Source organism: Chiloscyllium plagiosum, unplaced genomic scaffold, assembly GCF_037043375.1.
Source record: "Chiloscyllium plagiosum isolate Xiang-an unplaced genomic scaffold, Cpla_swu_hap1 HiC_scaffold_52, whole genome shotgun sequence".
NCBI classification, from domain to species: Eukaryota; Metazoa; Chordata; class Chondrichthyes; order Orectolobiformes; family Hemiscylliidae; genus Chiloscyllium; species Chiloscyllium plagiosum.
This window is the reverse complement of record NW_028270190.1, coordinates 2601699-2627498: the sequence shown is the minus strand read 5'-3', so window position 1 is coordinate 2627498 and position 25800 is coordinate 2601699. Positions and strand designations below refer to the sequence as shown.

Sequence of the window (25800 nt, the reverse complement as noted above, 5' to 3'; positions counted from 1 at the left end):
AGCACAAATCTGTACTGAGAACTCCACTGTTTGTGATACATATGAATGATTTGTATGAAAATGTAGTTGGGTTCGTAAGTTTGCAGTAAACAAAAACATTGGTGGAATTGTGGATAGTGTAGAAGATTGTCAAAGACTACAGTGGAATATCGATCAGTAGAAAATGTCAGGTGGAGTTTAATCCGGGTAATTGTGTGGTGCTGCACTTTGGGAGATCAATTGTTAATGAAAAGTATGCAGTTAACGCCAGGACACTGAGTACACTGATGTACAGAGTTGAAGTCCATAGCTCCCTGACAGTGGCCATGCAGGTAGGTAGGGTGGTAAGAAGACATATGGCATGCTTGCCTTTATTGGTTAGGGAATTGAAACAAGACTCAGGATGTATGTTGCAGCTTCATAAGATCTTGGTTAAGTCACAGTTAGTGTTGCACTTGGCTTTCGAGTGGGTGCAGTAGAGGTTTACCAGGATGCTGCCTGAATTAGAGGGTATGAGCTCTTAGGAGATGCTTGAAACACTTGGATTGTTTTCTGTGGAGTGCAGGAGGCTATGGGGAGACTTGAGAGAAGTCTGCTGCCTGATCTGTGCTTTTCCCGCACTGCACTTTCAACTACAAAAATTAGTTGTTTGGATACGCTTGACAGTGATCATCTTTATTCCAGAATTGAAATGTCTAATACAGAGAGGCATGCATGTAATGTGAGAGGGGAAAGTTCAAAGAAGATGTGAGGAAAAAGGTTTTTAGAGAGTGGTAGGAGTTTGTAATATGCTGCCAGGAATGGTTTTAGAGGCAGATACAATAGGAGCGTTTGAGCTTATAAGATAAGCACATGAATTTGCAAGGACTGGTCAGAAATGGAGCAAAGGTAGGCAAAAGGGATTAGTTTAATTTGGTGTCATGTCTGACGCAGCACAGTTGGCCTAAGGCCCAATTGCTGTACTGTATAGTTCTCTGGTCCGAAGGTGAGAGACTCTGAGCAAATTTCCATTAAATGCCTCATGCAGTTTAATGTCTGTCACTTCAAAGCAGCTACTAAAGTAGCACTATTGCAGCACAGTGGTACTGCCTCTCTCTCAAAACAGAAACGAACACAGTTAATGGAAGGGCCTTGGGGATTACAGTTGAAGAGGGAGACCTTGGGGTGCAGGTACATAGTTCCTTGAAAGTGGTAGACTGGCTAGTGAGGAAAGCATTTGGCACGCTTGCCTTCATTGTTCAAAACATTGAGTACAGGAGTTGGGACATCATGTTACAGCTGTACAAGACAATGGTAAGGCCACATGTGGAGTACTGGGTACAATTGTGTTTGCCTACTTTCGGGCGGATATTATTAAATTGGAAGCGTGCAAAAAAGAATTACAAGGATGTCACAGAGATTAGAAGGTTTAAGTTATAAGATGAAAGTGAATAGGCTGGGTTTTTCTTTAAACCAGAATGTTGGAGGCTCAGGGGTGACCTTATGGAGGTTTACCAAATCATGAGGGGCATATCCAAAGTCTTTTCCCTCACTTAGGGAAAGACATTAGTTGAGAGGGGAAAGATTTCAAAGAGACCTGATGTGAGGTCTTTTCAGAAAGATGCTGTGCGATTATCAAATGAGCTGCCAGTGGAAGTGGGTACAGTTACAAGATTTAAAAGAGATTTGTACAGGGATAGGAAAGATTAGCTGGATATGGGCCAACTGTGGATAAATGGGACTACTTCAGGGATGCGTAGGTCAGATGAATTAGCCATATGATGTGCGAATATGGTAGATGGGTGAGTCTGGGTCGGATGCTCTTTGGAGAATCGGTGTGGACATGTTGGATAGAATCACCTTGTTTCCACGTTGTTGGGATTCTATTGTATGACCTCCAGTTCAGGAAATCTGGTTGGAATGGATAAGTTGGATCCGTTTCCGTGTACTGAGATTCTGAGGTCAGACAGTGTGTGACCTGGGTGGGGGTGGAGGGGAAACAGAACTCCCTGTTTTTCAACATCTGTGCATGATATATACATGAAAACAGACCCCTCAGTTAAACTCGTCCTTCCTCACTATCTTATCGAGCTGTGACTCCATTTTCAAGGAACTATGAACCTGCACTCCAAGGTCTCTTTGTTCAGCAAGACTTACCATTAAGTGTTATTAAGACCCATCCTGATTTGCCTTTCCAAAATGCAGCACCTCACATTTATCTAAATTAAACTCCACCCCTTGGCCCAATGGCCCATACTCTAAGGTAACCATCTTTGCTGTTCACTGCTCCTCCAATTTTGGTGGTGTTTGCAAAGTTAAGAACCATACCTTCCATGTTCACATCCAAGTCACTTGTATAAATGATGACAAACAGTGGATCCAGCACTGATCCTTGTGGCTCGCCATCGGTCACAGGCCTCCAGTCTGACAATCAATTCTCCATCACCGCCCTTTATCTTCTACCTTCAAGCTAGTTCTGTATCCAAATAATTCTCCTTCTATTCAGTGTGATCTATCCTTGCTAACCAGTCCACCATGAGGAACTTTATCGAACATCTTACTGACGTCCAAAGATCATGTACACCACTGTGCCCTTATCAATGCTCTGTGATTCTTCAACAAAACTCAGTCAAGTTAGTCAGACTGTATTTCACACACACAAAGCCAAGTTAACTATCCCTAATCAGTCCTTGCTTTTCCAAATACAATACATCCAAATACTCAGGATTCCCCCCAACAACTTGTCCACGACTCATGACAGGCTCACTGGTCTATAGTTCCCATTCAATTCTAGAGCTAACTGTAGTTGCACTGACATGGAGGAAAGTTGAATAGGTAATTTAATATTTTCAAAACCCTTTCAATTTTTTTTATTTCAGGGCATCATCACTTGGGAAGATGTAACACTGCCATGGCTGAAGGTTTGAGCAAGATAGAAAATTAGATATCTTCAACAATAATGGGAATAGACACAGGTATTTTCTGAGAATGAAAAAATATTTTCTCATCTTGAAAAAGGCTGCTGAACTTAAGCAAAAAGTTGACATTGTATGAGGCAATTGGCTAGGTGCTCAGCAGGATGAGGGAAGGAAGTGGCCATTTAGAATAAACTTGTCTATCAAATGGCCCAATGACTGGAATAAATGTGGACTTCTGTCCCAGCTGTAGAGACACTTCCCTCTGCACCAATAGACCCAAGGACGGCATTGCTTATTTATCATTCTGTCCATTTCCAAGGCGTTCTAAACAGCCTCTATTAGTCATTCCAAATACAGATGAATGATTTTGCAAGGAGTTGCTCTTTCACGCGGGCAATTTCTCACCCGTGAGCCCAGTTGCAGCAGCAATAGCAATTGTGGGAGAGAAAAGGCCTCAGGCTGGAAAAGCATCAAGCCTATATGAACTCCTTTTTGTGGAGCCGCAGAAAATAGGGGAGATATTAAATGTGTATTTTGCATTAGTATTTACTATGGAAAAGGACATGGAAGATATAGAATGTAGGGAAATAGACGGTGACATCTTGAAACATGCCCATATTACAGGGAAGTGCTGGATGTCTTGAAACGCATAAAAGGTGAATAAATCCCCAGGACCTGATCTGGTGTACCCGAGAACTCCATGGGAAGCTAACGAAGTGATTGCTGGCCCTCTTGCTGAGATATTTGTAGCTTCGATAGTCACAAGTGAGGTGCCAGAAGACTGGAGGTTGGCTGACGTGGTGCCACTGTTTAAGGTGGTAAGGACAGGGCAGGGAACAATAGACCAGTGAGCCTGACGTCGGTAGTGGGCAGGTTGTTTATTATTTAAATAGGGAAAAGCTGCAGAAAGCTGCAACACAAAAACTGGGAGGAACTTGTGAAGGAAACATAGAAAACTCGCAGACAGAGGTCAGCAGATAATGCTAATTGAATGTTTGCCCTAATTTCAAGTGGGTTGGAGTATAAGAGTTGGGAAGTGTTACTGCAGCTACACAAGATGCTGATGAGACCACATGGGAAGTACTGTGAGCAGCTTTGCTTCCTTTAAGGAAAGATTCCATTTCATTGGATGCAGTTCAGAGAAGATTCACTTGGATGATCTGTAGAATGGGGAGATTGTCTTATGAACAAAGGTTTAACAGGCTGGGACACTACTTAATGCAGTTTAGAAAAATGAGAGGTCATCTCATTGAAACAAATGGGATTCTTAACGGGCCTGACAGGGTAAATACTGAATGGACATTTCCCCTCATGGGAAAGTCTAGAACCAGAGGACAGTCTTAAATTGGCGCCCCTTTATTCTAAGGCAGAGATGAGGAGAATCAGAGGGTTGTCTTTGGAATTCCATGCCATAGAGAGCTGGCGGGTGGGGGAGGGGGTGTGTGTGCAGAATCATTGAGTCATCCAGCATGGATACAGACCCTTCAGTCCTTCCAGTCCATGCGACAAACGTAATCCCAAACTAAACTAGCCCCACCTGCATGCTCCCAGCCCATATTCCTCCAAGCCGTTCCTATTCATCTACCTATGCAAATGTCTTTTAAACATTGCAATTGTACCCACATCCACCACTTCCTCAGGAAATTAATTCCACATGGGAACCACTCTCTCAAAAAAAAGTTGCTCTCAGGTCTTTATAAAATCTCTCTCACCTTAAAAATATGCACCTGAATCTCGAAATCCCCCATCCTCGGGAAAGACAACTACAAATTAACTCATTATTTTATAAACTTCTATCATGTCTCTTCTCAACCTCCTGTGAACCAGTGGAAAACGTTCCAGCCCATCCTGCCTTTCCTTATAACTCAAACCTTCAATACTCGTAAGTAATGGCAGCTTCATTAATAACAGTCATGACGAGCACTAAAAATAATGTCGTGTTGTTAATGAAATAATAACTGTTAGTCGTCATCACATATAGAACCAGATACTCAGTTCTTATAATCACAGTCTCACACAATCTGGTAATTACCTCAGAATCTATATTTTACAGTTTGGAATCCCCAGAGCCACAGACAGTTATTTCATTCCCAAATGACAATTTATCATCACCTTTGGGTCAGATCCATCACTGACTAAAGTGCAGTGAGAGCAGAAGTAAGATCCTTGGTCCCAGATCCTTGGACACTGACATCATTCATGCTCGAAATTGGATCAAACAAAGGGAAATAATGGAAAGCAGAAAATTTACCTTGTGCACACTTCAGTATGGACAAGGATACTGCAGCTATGTACAGTATTTACAGTGGAAAGAACACTGTTACTGATGGGAGTATATTTGTACGATCAATTCTAACAAAAGTGAACCATATTTAACAATACGAATACGACACCATTTTTATGAATAACAATGGTAATGTACTGTATTTATTATTCTCACTGAGTATGGTAAAGAAAGTATTATGATATTGATAATGTGCAGAGCTTTTTAATTGTTACCGATCCAGTACATTGTTTGACAATGTCAAACACAATGCCACAAAGTCTGGTACTTCCTGCAGTTTTACAGTTTGTATTCCTCAGTCACACACAATCCTTTCACTGGTACAGATACAGAGTACATGAGATTGCCCGGTTCTTCTGTACCACTCGCAGCTGGTTTTAGGTTCAATCAATTCAGAGTTTGATTAGTGGGTGGGCCTGCAAGAGCTGGCAAATATGATGCCATCTGTTTTACCTCTCCACTCTTGTCCAATTTCACTTCCACTGTTTGGTATGAATGTCATTACTGATACGCTTAAACTTGTACACTTAATAAAAAGTGTGCAGTGTCAGACATCGCGTCATAATAAACATCTCACATTCTGCTACTTACTCCAGTCCCTGTATTTTGCAATTTGGTTTCCAGATGTAATTTTATTCCTGAATCTCCCGGTCATTGCTCTGGAGACTAAACAAAAGTAGCGAGAAACATATTTAGTCAAACCAAAATGTATGCAAAATCTGTGTCTCAAATATTACAGGAAACATGAAAAAGTCAAATCAGCGCTTCTTTGATGTAAAAATACAGTTCAACAGGACAAATTGGAAGATTCTACTGCAATTAATAAATGGCAAGTAACAATGATATTTGACTTAGGACCCATCACTGGAAATATACCTCACCCAATTTCACTTTGAATGGAATTTCACTTTCCCAAGCCAATGGAACAGAGAAACAAGAACAAATTGGACTGGCTGTCAATTCACTATCACTAGTCTTATGCTGTGGTGAAGTCTGATTTCACTCAGAATCACAGAAGTGCACAAGTGCAGGAAGAGACCATTTGGCCCATTGTGCCAGCACTGCCTTCTCTATGAGCATCATTACTAGTGTTAATCGCCTGCTTTTCTCCCCCCATATCATTGCACATCATTTCTAGCCAAATGATCATCAAATGCCTCGATTGAACCTGCCTCCACCACATACCCAGATATGCAATCCATACATCAGCTATTTGCTAAGTGAAGAAATTTTACCTTACTTCACCTTTGCTTCTTTTGCAAATGACCTCTTTTGGCATTTATTAAATACTTGGATCTTCTGCAAAGCAACAATCAATGGAGAGCCAACTGCTCAAACGTTTCCATTCTCAGATGTAATTTGGTATTTCTTGGTGTGTTCTCAGAAGTGAGAAGTCTAGCATCCCTTGTTGATATGCTGCAGGCTCAAGGGAAGCAGAAGACAATTCATATTGGCGTGTGTGTGTGTCTCTCTCTCTCTGAATGAATGACTGAATCAGCGAGTGAGTGAGTGATTGAATGGACTGCAACAGTTCAAAAAGGCAGAACAGTACTAACTTCCTGAGGGCAACTAGGGATGGACAATAAATGCCCACATCTTGTGAGTGAATTCACAAAAGGCCAAGGTGGGCATGTGGGTGAGGTAAGTAGCTAGAGTGGCAGGTTAAGAGGGTGGTGGTTGGAGAGGGTGACAGACTCCTGAGGTAAGTCAAAATTAGTCAGTGAGTCAGGAGATAGTCAGTTCAAGGGTTAGTCAACACTGATGAAGGAGTGCAGTCAGACTGAGGGTTAGTTTTGTGTGTTTGTGTAAAGTTCACTCACATTGTTGTCCATGTTGAATTACTCTAACTGGTGTAAAGCTCAGTTAAAAAGGAGCTGAATAAAATTATCAGTACTTGGGATCTTCCCTGAGAAGGACCCATCAACCCTTATCCCTTTTAACTTCCTTCAACCATCTCTTGTGGGTCCCAGAGCCCTATTTGGACTTGATTTATTTCACCTCATTGACACAGTTTTCCTGGAATTCCTCTGTTAAACAACAGTTCTGATCCGGAAACGAAAAACATCACTGTTCCTGCTGCTAGCCAGTGTGCTGTTGTAAGGGGTGTTTGTGTGCCTGCTGGGTGTGGACACTGCAGCATCCCCGCTTAAATGGTGTTGGTTTCGGATGCACTGGTGATGCTGCCTCTTTGTATTTGTCTTTATCCCAGTCTTACTCAGCTACCTGGCTACAGCCAGTACTTTCATTACTGTCTTTACGACATCCCCTTCAATTAGCTCGATATTGAGTAACTTCATTGACCAGTTTTCAGTTTCCACAAATGCCCTTTTTTTCAATGGAGCTTCTGTGGTACCTTTCTCCTGTCTTCACTTTCTCCAATTCCATTTCAGACAATTGCCTCCTTGTCAATTGCATGTATAAGCTCACAGACTCCGATACCTATCATGCTCCCCACCCCATCGCCATTTCCTTGTCCTGTTGATACTACTGTCCATACTAGTGCTTCAGAAATAGCGCTCAGCCCCTTCCTTACACCGATCTCTTTGTTAGTATGGTCAATAGCCAAGGAGAAAGTGAGGTCTGCAGATGCTGGAGATCAGAGCTGAAAATGTGTTGCTGGAAAAGCGCAGCAGGTCAACTGCCTGACCTGCTGCGCTTTTCCAGCAACACATTTTCAGCTCAATAGCCAAGGAGGTTAGCTGAGATTAGAAAGGGATCTTGATCAATTGGGAAAATAGACTGAGAAGTGGCCAATGGAGTTTATTGCATTTTTGTACAACAAGGGCAGGAATTAATCAGTTCAAGGTGAAGCCCTGGGTAGTGTTTTGAGCAGAAACCTAGAGGTTAGGGGGTGAGGAGGTGGAACGTTTGGGGCAACGTTTTCCACAGAGGGTGGTTTGTATGCAAAATGAACAGCCAGAGGAAGCTATCTGAACAGGTACGTGAATCGGAAAAGGTCAGTGGGATATAAACCAAATGCAGACAAATTGGACTAGTTTAGTTTGGGAAACCTGGTTGGATTGGTTGGTATAAAGGATCTGTTGTTTCCATGTTGCATGATTCCAAGATTTTGGAGAGATAGTGTGTTCATGTCAGTGACAATGAAGTCAGTTTTATAATCTCACAGGAGTTAAGACTTGGCTTCATACTATCTTTTTCTCTTCTACAAAGAGTCACGTACAGCAGTGAAGAGCATTTCTTGAATGGTAAAAGCTTGAAAATATTGAGGTACAGAAGGACCAAAATACTCCTGTTCACAAGGTACTGAACATTAACATGTCGGTGCAGAAAGCAATTCAGAAGGGGAATCCTTTGTTAGCTTTTGAATTTTCTTTATAAAGGTGAGATCTCGCTTGGAGTATTGTGCACACTTCTGGTCCTCTGGCCTATTTACTTCAGAGGAATTACAGGGCTTTTCAGTAAACTGATTGCTGGGTTGGTGGGACTGTCCTATCAATTAGCAATTGAGGAAACTGGGCATGTTTTCTCTGGAGATTAGAAGAATAAACAATGTTCTTTGAAAGTTACAACATTCTTGAAGGGATAGACAGATTAGGTGTAGAAAGCATCAACCATCTACAAGCCACAAATCAGGAATACGATGCCTGGATGAGCAACACTGGAAAAGATTGCTATGTAACAGGTCAAATCAGAATTGCATGTTGCATCCTATCCACCACCTTCAAAATCTACTCCCTTCACAACCAACACTGAGTGGCAGTAGTGTGTGTCATTGACAAGAATCACTACAACAACTCATCAAGGATCCTTAGGCAGCACCTTCCAAACCGCTAACCACCTTCCAAACCTCAATCATCGTGAAGGACAAAGGCATCAAATACATGGAACCATTTGCAAGATCCCCTCCAAGTCATGTACCATAAAGACTTGGAAGGAGTTTGCTGTCGCTTCACTGTTGCTCAGTCAAATTAGTGCTTGGTGACCAGGAGCAGTCCTCATCAAGCAGCTCCTTCGTTACATGTCTGGAAAATGGAGAAACACCAAGACAAAGAGGTACCCAACACTTGAACAGAAGACTGTTGCCACAAGCTACACAGATCAATACACCCTACACCATATGCCTGTTTGTTTTCAGAGATCAGTAAACCACTCTCAACTGACACAGATCATACATTTTTCCTCTCTATGTATCATAACTAAACCTTAGCTTTGTCAGGAAGGTAAGAAACATTCCATTAGCATTATCTACTGCACCCTATCTGCTAGCTTTGTATTTCCTGCACAGGTTCCCCTCAGTTTTTGTGTTGCAGCTTTCTGCAGCTTTTCCCTATTTAAATAATACTGATCTTTTGTTCTCCTTTCCAAAATAAACACCTTTATTTCTATCAGAGTGCCCATGTCAAATTTCACAGCTACTTCACTTGAATTTCAATTGTCCATTTGTCCCCCCTCTCTCCATCTTTAAACCCAAGCCTCTCAAATGCTGGCCTCTCAAATTCTGGTGCTCATGATCTTGTTTCCGCTCTCACTACGAATCAATCACTAACATTTCTGAAGCTGAGCAATAAGAAACTGGGAGATTCAGAGGGAGAACTATTGACACCAAACTGAAAAATACAGACATGGGGGCGGGGGAGGGGCAGGCGAAGTACTGAACATTCATTCATAACAAGTGGGTTGCTACAGTTACAGTCATAGGGATGTATAGCATGGAAATAGACTCCTTGGTCCAACTCATCCCAAGGCAATCTAGTCCCACCTGCCAGCACACAGCCCGAAACTCTCCAAACCCTTCCTATTCATATACCCATCCAGATGCCTTTAAATGTTGTAATTGTTCCAGTCTCCATCACTTCCTCTGGAAGCTCGTTCCATACATGGACCACCCTCTGTGTGAAAGCGTTGCCCCTCAGGTCTCTTTTTTTATCTTTCCCCTCCCACCCTAAAGCTATGTCCTCTCGTTCTGGACTCTCCCACCCCAGAGAAAAGACTGTCTTATTTATCCTAACCATGCCCCTCATGATTTTATAAATCTCTACAAGGTCTCAGCCTCCGACGTTCCAGGGAAAACAGCCCCAGCCTGTTCAGCCTCCCCCGTAGCTCAGATCCTCCAACCCTGGCAATATCGTTGTAAATCTTTTCTGAACCCTTTCAAGTTTCACAACATCTTTCCGATAGGAAGTAAACCAGAATTGCACACAATATTCCAACAGTGGCCTAACCAATGTCCTGTACAGCCGCAACATGACTTCCCAACTCCTTTTCAGTAGGAGTGGTTTACTGATCTCTGAAAACAAACAGGCATATGGTGTAGGGTGTATTGATCTGTGTAGCTTGTACTCAATACTCTGACCAATAAAGGAAAGCATAGCAAATGCTTTCTTCACGATCCTATCTACCACTTTCAAGGAGCTATCAACCTGCACTCCAAGGTCTCTTTGTTCACCAAAACTCCCTCGGACCTGACCATTAAGTGGATAAGTCCTGCTGAGATTGGCTTTCCCAAAATGTAGCACCTCACATTTATCTAAATTAAACTCCATCTGCCACTTCTCAGCCTATTGGCCCATCTGATCAAGATCCTGTTGTAATCTGAGGTAACCTCCTTCGCTGTCCACGACACCTCCAATTTCGACATCATCAGCAAACTTACGAACTATACCTCTTATGTTCACATCCAAATCACCTATATAAATGATAAAAAGTAATGGACCCAGCACTGATCCTGTGGCACTCACTGGTCACAGGCCTCCAGTCTGAAAAACAAACTTCCACCACTACCCTCTGTCTTCTACCTTTGTGCCAGTTCTGTGTCAAAATGGCTAATTCTCCCTATATTCCATGAGATCTAACCTTGCTCACCCGTCTCCCTTGGGGAACCTTGTTGAACCCCTTTCTGTAGTCCGTTATAGAACCACTCTGCCCTCATCAATCCTTTTTGTTACTTCAAAAAGCTCAATCAAGTTTGTGAGACATGATTTCCCACGCATTATGCCATTTTGACGATCCCTAATCTGTGCTTGCCTTTCCAAATACATGTACATTCTATCCCTCAGGATTGCCTCCAACAACTTGCCCACCACCGACGTCAGGGTCACTGGTCTATAGTGCCCTGGCTTGTCCTTACCACCTTTCTTAAACATTGGCACCATGTTAGCCAACCTCCAGTCTTCCAGCACCTCACCTATGACTATCGATGATACAAACATCTCTTTTTATTCCTGATGAAAGGCTTTTGCCCGAAACGTCGATTTTGCCTGTTCTCGGATGCTGCCTGAATTGCTGTGCTCTTCCAGCACCACTGATCCAGAATCTGGTTTCCAGCACCTGCAGTCATTGTTTTTACCTCTCAGCAAGAGGCCCAGCAATCACTTCCGTAGCTTCCCACAGAGTTCTCGAGTACACCTGATCAGGTCCTGGGGATTTATCGCTGAAAATGTGTTGCTGGAAAAGCGCAGCAGGTCAGGCAGCATCCAAGGAGCAGGAGAATCGATGTTTCGTGTATGAGCCCTTCTTCAGAAAAGATTCCTGAAGAAGGGTTCATGCCCGAAACGTCGATTCTCCTGCTCCTTGGATGCTGCCTGACCTGCGACATTTCTCCAGCAACACATTTTCAGCTCTGATCTCCAGCATCTGCAGTCCTCACTTTCTCCTGGGGATTTATCCATTTCTATGCGTTTCAAGACATCCCGCAGTTCCTTCTCTGTCATATGGAGATTTTTCAAGATGTCACCATCAATTTCCCTATATTCTATATCTTCCATATCCTTTTACACAGTAAATAATAATGCAAAATACTTGTTTAGTATCTGCCCCATCTCCTGCGGCTCCACACAAAGGCCGCCTTGCTGATCTTTGAGGGGCCCTGTTCTCTCCCTAGTTACCCTTTTGTCCTTAATGTATTTGCAAAAACCCTTTGGGTTCTCCTTAACTCTATTTGCCAAAGCTATCTCATGCCCTCTTTTTGCCCTCTTGATTTCCCTCTTAAGTATATTCCTACTGCCTTTATAGTATTCTAAGGATTCACTCGCTGAAAATGTGTTTCTGGAAAAGCGCAGCAGGTCAGGCAGCATCCAGGGAACAGGAGAATCGACGTTTCGGGCATAAGCCCTTCTTCAGGAATGAGGAAAGTTTGTCCAGCAGGCTAAGATAAAAGGTCGGGAGGAGGGAATTGGGGGAGGGGCGTCGGAAATGTGATAGGTGGAAAGAGGTCAAGATGAGGGTGATACGTCAGAGTGGGGTGGGGGCGGAGAGGTCGGGAAAAAGATTGCAGGTTAGGAAGGCGGTGCTGAATTCGATGGATTTGACTGAGACAGGGTGGGGGGAGGTGAAATGAGGAAACTGGTGAAATCCGAGTTCATCCCTTGTGGTTGGAGGGTTCCTAGGCGGAAGATGAGGCGTTCTTCCTCCAACCGTCGTTTTGTTGTGGTCTGACGATGGAGGAGTCCAAAGACCTGTATATCCTTGGTGGAGTGGGAGGGGGAATTGAAATGTTGCGCCACCGGGTGGTTGGGTTGGTTGGTTTGGGTGTCCCAGAGGTGTTCTCTGAAACGCTCCGCAAGTAGCCGGCCTGTCTCCCCAATAAAGAGGAGGCCACATCGGGTGCAGAGGATGCAATAGGTGTGGAGGTGCAGGTGAATCTGTGGCGGATATGGAAGTTTCCTTTGGGGCCTTGGAAGGAGGTGAGGGGGGAGGTGTGGGCGCAAGTCTTGCACCTCCTGCGGTTGCAGGGGAAGGTGGCGGGAGTGGAGGTTGTGTTGGTGGGGGGTGTGGACGAGGGAATCACGGAGGGAGTGGTCTTTACGGAATGCTGAAAGGGGAGGGGAGGGAAATATATCCTTGGTGGTGGGGTCCGTTTGGAGGTGGCGGAAATGACGGCGGATGATGCGCTGTACATGGAGATTGGAGGGGTGGTAGGTGAGGACCAGTGGGGTTCTGTCCTGGTGGCGGTTGGAGGGGCGGGGTTCAAGGGCGGAGGAGCGGGAAGTGGAAGAGATGCGGTGGAGGGCATCGTCGACCACGTCGGGGGGCAAATTGCGGTCCTTGAAGAAGGAGGCCATCTGGCTTGTGCGTTTTTGGAACTGGTCCTCCTGGGAGCAGATGCGGCGGAGTCGAAGGAATTGGGAGAATGGGATGGCGTTTTTACAGGGGGCAGGATGGGAGGAGGTGTAGTCCAGGTAGCTGTGGGAGTCTGTCGGTTTGTAGTCTACTACAAGGGCAGGAATAAACATACATTTATCCACATTAAACTGCAACTGCCATGCATCTGACCACTCACCTAACTTGTCCAGGTCACCCTGTAATCTCCTAACATCCTCATCACATTTCACCCTGCCACCCAGCTTAGTATCATCAGCAAATTTGCTAATGTTATTGCTACTTCTTTGTTGACCACTACACCTCCAATTTTGGAATCATCTGCAAACTTAGTAACTATATGTCCTATGTTCACATCCAAATTATTCATACAAATGACAAAAATTAGTGGACCCAGCACCATTTCTTGTGCCACTCCATTGGTCACAGGTCTCCAGTTTGAAAAACAAACTCCACCACCGCCACCTCTCTTTGACCATCGAGCCAGTTTTGTATCCAAATGGCTAGTTCTCCCTGTATTCCATGAGATCTAACCTTGCTAACCAGTCTCCCATGGGGAACCTTGTCGAACCCCTTACTGGAAGTCCATATCGATCACGTCCACCATTCTGCCCTCATCAATCCTCTTTGTGACTTCTTCAAAAACCTCAAATAAATTCTTGAGACATAATTTCCCACACACAAAGACATGTTGATTATCCCTAATGAATCCTTGGCTTTCTGAATATGTGTAAATCTTATCCCTCAGGATTCCCTCCAACAACTTGCCTACCACCGAAGTGAAGCTCACCGTTTACAGTTCCCTGGCTTGTCCTTACCACCTTTCTTAAATAGTGGTACCACACTAGCCAATTCCAGTCTTCCGGCACCTCACCTGTGACTATCAATAAGACAATTATCTGAGCAAAGGGCCCAGCAATCATTTCCCGAACTTCCTCTCAAGTTCTAGAGGACACCTGATTGGGTCCTGGGGATTCACTTATGTATATTAAACTCCATTTGCTATTTCTCTGCTCACTTCCCCAGCTGATCAAGGTCCTGCTGCGTTTTCTATAATCTCCCTCACTGTCCACGATACCACCTATTTTAGTGTCATCAGCAAACTGACCTTGTACACTCTCATCCAAATCACTGATATAGACAACAAACAGCAATGGGCCTAGCAATGACTCCTGAGGGACTCCAATAGTCACAGGCCTGCAATTGGACAAGCATCTGTTTCCTACTCTCAAGCCAATTGTGTATCCAAATTGCCAGCTTGCCCTGGATTTCATGAGATCGAACCTTTCAGAGCAGCCGACCACATGGAACCTTATCAAAGGCCATAAGGCTCTGTTTCTGGTTCCCAGTTATTGTTTGTCCTTTATGGGGATCACTTTAAAACTTAATCATCCCAAAGTTTGTGAGAAGATTTGTAGCTCGGGTGCTGGTTGTTGTGTTTCTGTTCGCTGAGCTGAGAATTTGTGTTGCAGAAGCGCTTCACAGGAGGCTCCCATGCACTGAGGATGTCACCTAGATAGGGGACGAAACGTCTGCAACATAAATTCCCAGCTTGGCGAACAGAACCACAACAACCAGCACCCAAGCTACAAATCTTCTCACAAATCTCGATGAGACTGTTTGCAGTTAAAGTATGGGAGGGGTGTGGATGAGCACAGATTCTCTGTGACTGTTTGCAGTGAGTGTATGGTTACTGTGAGGTGTGTAGATGAGGACATGATCTCTATGAGACTATTTGCAGTGACTGTATGGTAACTACTAGGCGTGTTGATAAGGCCAGTGTCACTGAGATTCTTTGCAGTGACTGTGTGGTTACTGAGAGGTGTGTGGATGAGGACAGGCTCTCTCTGAGACTGTTTGCAGTGACTATGGTTACTGGCAGATGTGTACCTATGGTACCGGTTCTTTATGAGACTATTTGCAGTGACTGTATGTTTATTGGCAGCTGTGAAAATGGGGACAGGGTCTCAATGATACTGCTTGCGGTGACTGTGTGGTTCCTGGGATGGATGTAGTTGTGGATAGGCCCTCTATGAGTCTGTTTGCACTGACTGTATGGTTGTTGGAAAGTGTGTAGATGAGGATAGGCTCACTGTGAAACTGTTTGCAGTGACTGTATGATCACATGGAGGTGTGTGCATGAGGTCATGCTTTCTGTATGGTTACTGGGAGGTGTGTACATGAGGACAGACTCTCGATGAGACTGTTTGCAGTGACTGAATGGACACTGTCGGCTGTTTAGATGAGGGCAGGCTCACTGTGAGCCTGTTTGCAGTGACTGTATGGTTACTGGGAGGTGTCAGGATGAGAACAGGCTCTCTCTGAGACTGTTTGGAATGACTGTATGGTCACTGAAAGATGTGTAGGTGAGGATAGGTTCACTGTGAGACTGTATGGTTACTGAGAGGTGTGTAGATTAAGCCAGTCTCACTGTGAGACTGTTTGAGTGTCGGTATGGTTACTGGGAGGTGTGTGGATGAGAACAGCCTCTCTCTGAGACTTTTTGCACTGACTGTATGGTAACGTGGAGGTGTGCAGATGAGGACAGGCTCTCAATGAGACTGTTTATAGTGACTGTATGATTACTGGGAGGTGTGTTGATAAGGTATGAGACTGTTTGCAGTGACTGTATTTTTACTGGGAGGTGTGTAGATGAAGACAGGCTATCTATGAGTCTGTTTGTGTTTGTGAGAAACAAAAGCTCACTCACTTTAATAATTTCAGTCCGAGACCAAATATCTGAATCAGCAGCGTCGTTTTATTTGTACATCTGCAGGTGGGTGTAATGTCTGACGCCTAGAAAGGCATTGACAAATACACACCAAACCCCAATCAACTCTGCAATTTATACATTTTAAATTCCCATATTTTTGTCTCATTCCACTATTTGTCTCTGCTTCACTTACGTCACTTAAGACTTATCCCACAACTTCTGTTTATCCTGTCTTGTCCGTGACAAACTCTTATCTCTGACTCCCATAAGGGTGTTTGATGTCAGTCTACCGTAGGTTATTGATTAGACATATCTTTTCTTCTATCAGCATCTATTTCTATCCAGAGGCCACTTTGACCTCTTTGATTAGGGTTTGTTCCTGTGTCTTCGTGCAAGTGGGGAAACAGATGTCTTCCTGTTTGCCCATACATCCACCATTGTTCTGTAATCACGTCTCATGCTAACATATCCTTTCTTTTTGCTGAATATATATTTTCTCATTCCTGTTCTGTATCAGAATTTATAGTTGCAGAAATAACTAATTCATTTATATCCCACAATTTCCCCTTTTTCTTTTCATTACTATCTGTTATCTTCTGCATTTTTGTCTCCTTTTTTTTAAACATTGTTCCCAAAATTCGCAAGCATCATTTCAGAGATTTCATCCATCTTGGTCTCACTCATCTCCTTATTATTTAGTTGATAAAGTTCCTCTGTCAAATTTCCCCTCAGGGGCATTCGTTTCATCAAGGCTGTTTCAATCAGCCTCTGGGTGAGCCCTCATAAACAGGGTATGACACAACAGCCAATGGCCACCAATACCCCGACTACTACTATCAGGGAAGTAAGGATAGAAACCACCACCCCCTTTTTCTGCTAAAATCATATCAAGGGCTATTCTGTTTTCCCATGCCATCCTACTTGTCGCATCAAGCTGTTCTGATATTCCTTTAACCGCATCTCTTGTATAATTTATAAACCGCTATTGATTATAGAAAATGTAATTTATCCAATCTACATTTTTATTAATTGTTGCCCACCAAAAGAGAGCTGACTCAAAGCCTGCTGCAATCTGGTTACGAGCCTTGAATTCATCAAGCACTCCCCTAGGGACTCCTACCGAGTCGAGATAAATCCCGTCATCAAAAGAAGTAGCTAACAGTAATCTCTTACCCCTTCCCTTTTTCCCTACTATCTTTTCCTTCTTAAATGCCAAGGTAAATGGAATTGCCAATTGTACAATTGCACATATCCCTCTCCAATCCGGAGGTAGGGTGGGTCTCAATATTTTTCCTCCACAGTACCACCACAGATCCGCTCGGGGAACCTTTAATGCTGAGTAGTTCCCTCCCTTCTCCGTTTCGGTAACATTCTTAATCTCTGGACATAATTTCAGCTCCCGCAAATCTCTCGACCGACTCGTACCTCGCCTGTGCACACATGATGTGTGATTTCCAACTGCGGCGGAAAATGTGGGGCGGAACCTTTACATCTTTCTTCTCCAAGGGAGGGAACATCAGAGACAGGGAAGTACAATTCCTATCATTCCATGCAGTCTCATCCTGGTACAGGGCTATCATACATTTCATGCCCTTCCTGTCTTGCTTCCACCCAAGCGGAAAGGGAACCACCTGGGCCACTGGCCTACCGGAGGCACATTCATAGCAATTGCTTTTGTTCAGACCTTTTTACAGTATACTTTACCCATTCAACACAGGCATTTGCATCCCCGTACCCAGTCTCTATCTCGATGGTCTGTTTCAAATCCTTTACCTCTATAATTTTTACTACTTTAGGATCCTCGGGAGGGGTGAAAGGTTGTATCTCATTACCCAGTAATTCTACCCGTTTCCCCTGTCCTATGCTAATTCGAAAACAACAGCCCACAAACTCCTTCCCATTTGCTTTCATTTCAATCCCAAATGTTTCATTTAATTGTATCTCATAAGTGCCATGTGGTTTTCCTTATCATTAAATATATGGGGTTACACTTTTTACCGGGACAATCGCGTGGTGGTCGGAAGGGGGCCCGGTGTATTGTGACAAGACCATTATACCAGGTACCATCCCCGAGGCCATCCACATAGGACTTAAGATGTATCTCTGAGCTGCGGTATTGTCTCTGATTAGCTACATTCCCACAATTTACTAAGCTACACACATCAGTGTCTATTACTAGTGGATTATCAGACTCAGGAACCATTAATAATACATATGAAAATGATATTTGACAAATTCTTAGTAACAAGAGGGCTAGCATCATAACTCTTAAGCATTCCCAGTATTCTGATCATTATGCTAAAACACAAAAAGACTTAATATACAATCTTACAGAAATAATCCTGCGCTCGCGTCGCCACTGTATAGTCAATTACTCAAAGTCTCTTTAGTCTGAGTTTCAGTGGGTCTTGCGTTGATTCGGCTGTCCAGACTTCTTCCTCAACTGGAGGGTCCACTGGCGCTTTGATCCGAGTATAATGAGTCCAGCCTTTTTCCGCCGTCCTTATTGCCGTTTTGGTGGTCAAAAGAGCCTGATACGGCCCTTCCCAGTCTGGCTGCAGCTTATTTTATTAATATGATTTTATTAAGACCCAATCTCCTGGCCGGATGGGATGAACAGCAAATTCGAGGGGCGGAGTCTGTGCCAATAGACCCTGTTTTCTGAGGAAAGATAAAGAGGAGGACAAGCCCAGTATATACTTCTTTAAAAACAAATCTTTAGTTTCTGGAATTGGCAATTCTCCCTGCGTTCCCAGATAAGGTAATCCAAATAAGATTTCATAGGGGGATAGTACCAAATCTTTCCTCCACCAAGGGATAAGCCCAAAAGGCATCCTTTAAATCTATCACACTAAACCATTTGTGATCATGAGGGATCTTACTTAATAACGTGTAGGGGTTTGGCACCACTGGGTGCCTGATCTGTACTATTCGATTTAATGTTCTCAAATCCTGCACCAATCGATAAGTTCCATCAGATTTCCGTACTGGTAGAATTGGGGTATTATAAGGAGACATACATGGCTCCAACAGTCCATCTCTAATCAGTCCCTCAATTACTGGCTGCAGTCCTCGTTTACCTTCTATGGAAATAGGGTATTGTCGTTCACAGATAACGTCTCCTTTCCGTTTTAAATTTATTAAAAGGGGAGGGATCTGTAGTTTTCCACGATTCCCTTCTCTAGCCCATACAATAGGTTCTATCTTTCTCTCTGCATCCTCTGTCAACATCACCAGTTGTACAACTAATTCTTTTTCCTGAATTCCAATCTCCAGTCCTAAAAGGATAATTAAGTCTCTCCCTAGTAAGTTACTTCCTATATCAGGGATATACAGTAGTTCCCCTGTGACCCTATCCTTGGGACCTTCTATCATCATAGGTTCAAATATCGGAACAGTAAATCCTTCCCCTTTTACCCCTGAAACAATAACTGACCGTGTCGACATTTCTACCTTCTTTGTTTTAAAATTCAGCAATGACCGTGCTGCCCCCATATCTACTAGGAAGACTGCCTCTTCCCTACAGGGTCCCACCTTCAAGTTTATCAAGGGTTCCTGGTGGGCCCCCGAGGGCAGGAACCCCTGACACCCCCATTCTTCATCATAATTCATAAGCGGAATTGCCCTTTCTTCCCTTTGTAGATCAGAACACTCCCGCTTAAAATGCCCTATCTTTCCACAATAATAGCATCCTGCCTGTGCAGACTTCCATCTCTGCCCTTGTCGCTCAAACCCTCTATCAAATGTTCCCCCTTGTCCTCTCCCTCTCCCCTTTCCACCCCAGTAAATAGTATATTCAAAATAGACATTAATTCAGCCCAGGTATACAGACTGGGCCCCAAAAATTGATCAATTTGTTCAGACAATCCCACTGGATCCTCAACCAGGACCTTCATTTCCTTTTTAAATGTTCTGACCTCCCCACTGGTGAGGGGGGAACACTTACAAACCCAATCTCTTTGTCCCCTATGGGTACCTCCCAAAGGGGATAAGTCGTTACGTTCTTCCCTTTTTCCTTTTTTTTAAAGAAATATTGCAATATTTCTAGCTCTCCATAACTTCAAACACCAATTCATCAATTCATGCTTGACTATCTTTAAAGCCTGTTCCTAACCTATAAATATATTTATATATTTACGTTCATTTCTTCAGTATTTAATAATTAAAATGCAAAATGCACACAGTTCCCAATTTTGCAATTCACTGTAATTACCCAGTTTTAGTCCTTTAATTTAGATCCAAAATTAGTTTTCTTAAATAGTCCTGACCAATCATTGCTCAATTACAATACTATAAGTCGTAAAATAATCAGAGCTTGCCTTAAAAGAATTTGTCTACTCAAGTTTTTTTTTTAAAAAAAACTTCTAATGCATGAACAATGGCTGAATCCAAGGTCACAAATATTAACCATAGAATTTTGCTTTTACTACAATCTAATGTTGAACTGAAACTTCAACTGTCCTCCATAAATCGCTTTTATGTAAAGATAAAAGAGATTAGTTAGAAACTGATAGTAAGGCAGTCATGATCTGTAAAAAGAACAGGAATATCATTCTTTTTTTTCATAATCTCGATAGAATCCTTAACCTTAAAAGAAATCACGTTAAGTTTCCATAACAAAAATCAGATTCAAAACAGTCCTGGAACTCAAGCTCCAGGGAATAAAACACAAACATTCAATCACCAACAAACAAATGTTCACTCAAACCAAATCACAAAGGGTTAAACTTCCTACCAGCTGTACAGCTCTTTACATTCTCTCTCTCTCTCTCTCTCGCACATTGACATATAAATTCAGATATTCACAAACCCAGTCTTCGTCCGATCTGTACTTTGGCCAGAAGACAGCGGGACGAAGAATGGATTCCTTAGTCCATACAAAGCAACAATATTTAATCATCTTTCTCCCTTGTACAAGTATTATTTTGCCAATTTCCACAACATCCTGCCCAAAGGACTTTCCGGAGGAATGTTGTAAGGGACCCCGCCTCCATTTCCATTGCCTTTTCCTTACTTTGTTTCCCCGGAGGCTTTTTCCTTACCCATAGCACAATCCATGTTGAGTTCCTTCGTTAATCCCTTATTAACTACTAAAACTCAATCCCGGCCACCAAGGCAATACTTAAAAGTCAATTTTCTTACCTTGGTCTGTGCACAGAGTTGCCTGGCCCCTTTTGTCACCGTATCTTCTATCGAGCTCCTATCACTGTCTGATTCAGATGTCTCTCTTATAGGATTCACACCAGTCACCCAAGGGAACAGACCAAACCGGGACACGAGACCGCTCCTCAATGGGGAACGGTACGCGTCTTCCCAGTGTCCAAGGCCAGCCACTCCCCCCGGTGATGGAAGAAAATCCCGGACACGAGCCCCCAATTGTGAGAAACAAAACTCACTCACATTAATAATTTCAGTCCGAGACCAAATTTCTGAAACAGCAGTGTCGCTTTATTTGTACACCTGCAGGTGGGTGTAATGTCTGACGCCTAGAAAGGCATTGACAAATACACACCAAACCCCAATCAACTCTGCAATTTATACATTTTAAATTCCCATATTTTTGTCTCATTCCACTATTTGTCTCTGCTTCACTTACGTCACTCATTTCCTTAAGACTTATCCCACAACTTCTGTTTATCCTGTCTTGTCCGTGACAAGCTCTTAATCTCTGACTCCCATAAGGGTGTTTGATGTCAGTCTACCGTAGGTTATTGATTAGGCATATCTTTTCTTCTATCAGCATCTATTTCTATCCAGAGGCCACTTTGACCTCTTTGATTAGGGTTTGTTCCTGTGTCTTCGTGCAAGTGGGGAAACAGATGTCTCCCTATCTGCAGACCTCACTTTCTGCCCATACATCTACCATTGTTCTGTAATCACGTCTCATGCTAACATATCCTTTCTTTTTGCTGAATATATATTTTCTCATTCCTGTTCTGTATCAGAATTTATAGTTGCAGAAATAACATTAATTCATTTATATCCCACATGTTGACTGCATGGTTACTCGGAGGTGTGTAGCTGAGGACAGGCTTTCTATAAGACTGTTAGCAGTGACTGTATGGTCACTGAAAGGTGTGTAGAAGAGGCCAGTCTTACTTCTACCCCCCATGGGATACTGATTAGCAAGGTTAGATCTCATGGAATACAGGGAGAATTAGCCATTTGGATACAAAACTGGCTCAAAGGTAGAAGACAGAGGGTGGTGGAGGAGGGTTGTTTTTCAGACTAGAGGCCTGTGACCAGTAGAGTGCCACAAGAATCAGTGCTGGGACCTCTACTTTTTGTCATTTACATAAATGATTTGGATGCGAGCACATCAGGTACAGTTAGTAAGTTTGCAGATGACACCAAAATTGGACGTGTAGTAGACAGCAAAAAGAGTTACCTCAGATTACAACAGGATCTGGCCAAATGGGCCAATGGGCTGAGAAGTGGCAGATGGAGTTTAATTCAGATAAATGCGAGGTGCTGCATTTTGGGAAAGCAAATCTTAGCAGGACTTATACACTTAATGGTAAGGTCGTAGGGAGTGTTGCTGAACAAAGAGACCTTGGAGTGCAGGTTGATAGCTCCTTGAAAGTGGTAGATAGGGAAGTGAAGGAGGCATTTGGTATGCTTCCCTGTATTGGTCAGAGTATTGAGTACAGGAGTTGGGAGGTCATGTTGCGGCTGTACAGGACATTGGTTAGGCCACTCTTGGAATATTGCGTGCAATTTTGGTCTCCTTCCTATCGGAAAGATGTTGTGGAACATGAAATGGTTCAGAAAAGATTTACAAGAATGTTGCCAGGGTTGGAGAATTTGAAATATAGGGAGAGGCTGAACAGGCTGGGGTTGTTTTCCCTGGTGCGTCAGAAGCTAAGGGGTGACCTTCTAGAGGTTTACAAAATTATGAGGGGTATGGATAGGGTAAATTGGCAAAGTGTCTTCCTTGGGGTTGGGGAGTCCAGAACTAGAGGGCATAAGTTTAGGGTGAGAGGGGAAAGATATAGAAGAGACCTAAGGGACAACTTTATCACGCAGAGGGTGGTACGTGTATGGAATGAGCTGCCAGAGGAAGTGGTGGAGGCTGGTACAATTGCAACATTTTAAGAGGCATTTGGATGGGTATATGAATAGGAAGGTTTGGAAGGATATGGGCCAGGTGCTGGCAGGTGGGAGTAGATTGGGTTGGGATATCCTGATCGGCATGGACAGGTTGGACCGAAGGGTCTGTTTCCATGCTGTACATCTCTATGACTGTTTGGTTACTGCGAGGTGGGTAGATGAGGCCAGTCTCAGTGGCAGATTGTTTGCATTGACTCTGTGGTTGCTGTGAGGGTGTAGATAAGGACAGGTTTTGTATGAGACTGTTTGCCATGACTGTATGGTTACTGGGAGTTGTGTTGATGAGGCCAGTCTCACTGGGAGACTGTGTGCAGTAATTGTATGGTTACTGGGAGGTGTGCGGATGAGAGGCTCTTTGCAGTGAATATGTGGTCATGGTAGGTGTGTGGATGAAGACAGGCTCTCTCTGAGACAGTTTGCAGTGACAGTATGATAACTGGGAGTCGTGTTGATGAGGCCATCTCACTGGGAGAGTATTTGCAATGACTGATTACTGGGAGGTTACTGGGAGGTCTGCAGCTGAGGGAAAGGGTCTCTGTGTGCATCTCACTGGGAGACTGTTTGCACTGATTGTGTGGTTCCTGGGTGGAGTTTAGATGAGGGCAGGTTCTCTATGAGACTGTTTGCAGTGACTGCATGGTTCCAGGATGGTGTTTACGTGAGGGCAGGTTCTCCATGAGACTGTTTGCAGTGACTGTTTGGTCACTGGGAGGTGTGTAGGTGAGGACAAGCTCTCTATGTGACTGTGTGCAGTGACTGTATATTTACTGGGAGGTGTGTCGATGAGGCCAGTCTCACTGGGAGACTGTGTGCAGTTACTGCATGGTTAGTGGGAGGTGTGTGGATGAGAACATGCCCTCTATAAGTCTGTTTGCAGTGACCGTATGGTTACTGGGAGGTGTATTGATGAAGCTAGTCTCACAGTGAGACAGTTTGCAGTGACTGTCTGGTACGGTTGGGTGTGTAGATGGGGTCAGTCTCACCTGAGACTGTTTGCAGTGACTGTATGGTTACTGGGAGGGGTGTAGATGAGGCCAGTCTCACTGTGAGACTATTTGGAGTGACTGTTTTGTTACTGGGACGTGTCTAGTTGAGGATCAGCTCTCTGAGACTGTCCACTGTGACTGTATGGTTACTGGGAGGTGTGTCGATAAGGGCAGGTTCTCTCTCAGACTGTTTGCAGTGGCGTATGGTTACTGAGAGGTGTGTAGATGAGGCCAGTCACACAGTGAGTGACACTGTTTACAGTGACCGTATGGTTACTGGAATGTGGCCAGTCTCACCGTCAGTCTGCACGGAGTGACAGTGTTGTTGCTGGAACGTGTGTAGCTGAGGATGGGCTCTCTATGAAACTGTTTGCAGTGAATGTATGGTTGCTCTGAGGTGTGTAGATTAGGACAGGCTCTCTATGAGACTGTTTGCAGTGACTGTATGGTCACTGGGAGATGTGTGGATAAAGACCCGGTATCTATAAGAATGTTTGTAGTGACTGGCTCTGCATGAGACTGTTTTCAATGACTGTATGGTTACTGGAAGGTGTGTGGATGAAGACAGGCTCACTATGATACTGTTTGCAGTGACAGTATGGTAACTGGGAGTCGTGTTGTTTGGGCCTGTGTCACTGGGAGACTGTGTGCAGTGTCTGTATGGTTACTGGGAAGTGTGTAAATGAGGCCAGGCTCACTGTGAGACTGTTTGCATTGACTGTATGCCCACTGGGAGAACTGTAGTTGAGGACAGTGGGGATGGAGGTGATAGGTCAGGGAGAAGGGTGGAGTGGATAGGTGGAAAGGAAGATAGGCAGGTAGGACAGTCATGGGGAGAGTGCTGAGATGGAAGTTTGGAACTGGGGTGAGGTGGGGGAAGGGGAAATGAGGAAACTGTTGAAGTCCACATTGATGCCCTGGGGTTGAAGTGTTCCGAGGCAGAAGATGAAGCGTTCTTCCTCCAGGCGTTGGGTGGTGAGGGAGTGGCGGTGAAGGAGGCCAAGAACCTCCATGTCCTCGGCAGAGTGGGAGGGGGAGTTGAAATGTTGGGCCACAGGGCGGTGTGGTTGATTGGTGCAGGTGTCCCAGAGATGTTCCCTAAGGTGACTGTATGGTTACAGTCAGGTGGGTAGATGAGGCCAGTCACCGTGGGAGAATGTGTGCCGTGACTGTGTGGTTACTGGGAGGTGTGTAGATGATGCCAATCTCACTGGGAGGCTGTTTGCAGTGACTGGGTGGTTACTGAGAGGTGTGTAGTTGAGGAAAGAATCTCTATGAGACTGTTTTCAGTGAATGTTTGGTTACTGGCAGCTGTGTGAGTGGGGAAAGTGTCTCCATCCAACTGTTTGCAGTGACTGTATGGCTACTGGAACTTGTATAGATGAGGACAGTCTCTCTATGAGCCTGTTTACACTGACTGTACGGACACTGGGAGGTGTGTAGATTAGGACAGGCTCTCTCTGAGACTGATTGCAGTGGCTGTATGGTCACTGGGAGGTGTGTAGATCAGAACAGCCTTGATCTGAGACTGTTTTCAGTGACTGTATGGTTACTGGGTCGTCTGTAGTTAAGGATAGACTCTATATGAGAGTGTTTGCAATGACTGTATAGTTACTGAGAGGTGTGTGAATGAGGAGAGGTTCACTGTGAGACTGATTGCATTGACTCTAATGTTTCTGGGAGATGTGTCGATGAGGTCACGCTTTCTATGAGTCTGTTTGCAGTGACTGTATGGTTACTGAGTGGTGTTTTCATGAGGCCAGTCTCGCTGGG

General features: G+C 44.0%; 1 long non-coding RNA gene across 1 annotated transcript in view; it reads left to right on the top strand.

The window, feature by feature from the left end:
- The window catches only part of LOC148134742 (uncharacterized), an 81928-nt gene that overhangs the window by 5632 nt on the left and 50496 nt on the right, over positions 1-25800 (top strand). The window contains exon 2 of the long non-coding RNA XR_015755609.1: positions 2838-2933. This is a non-coding gene — a long non-coding RNA (uncharacterized LOC148134742). The remainder of the gene's footprint in view (positions 1-2837; positions 2934-25800) is intronic.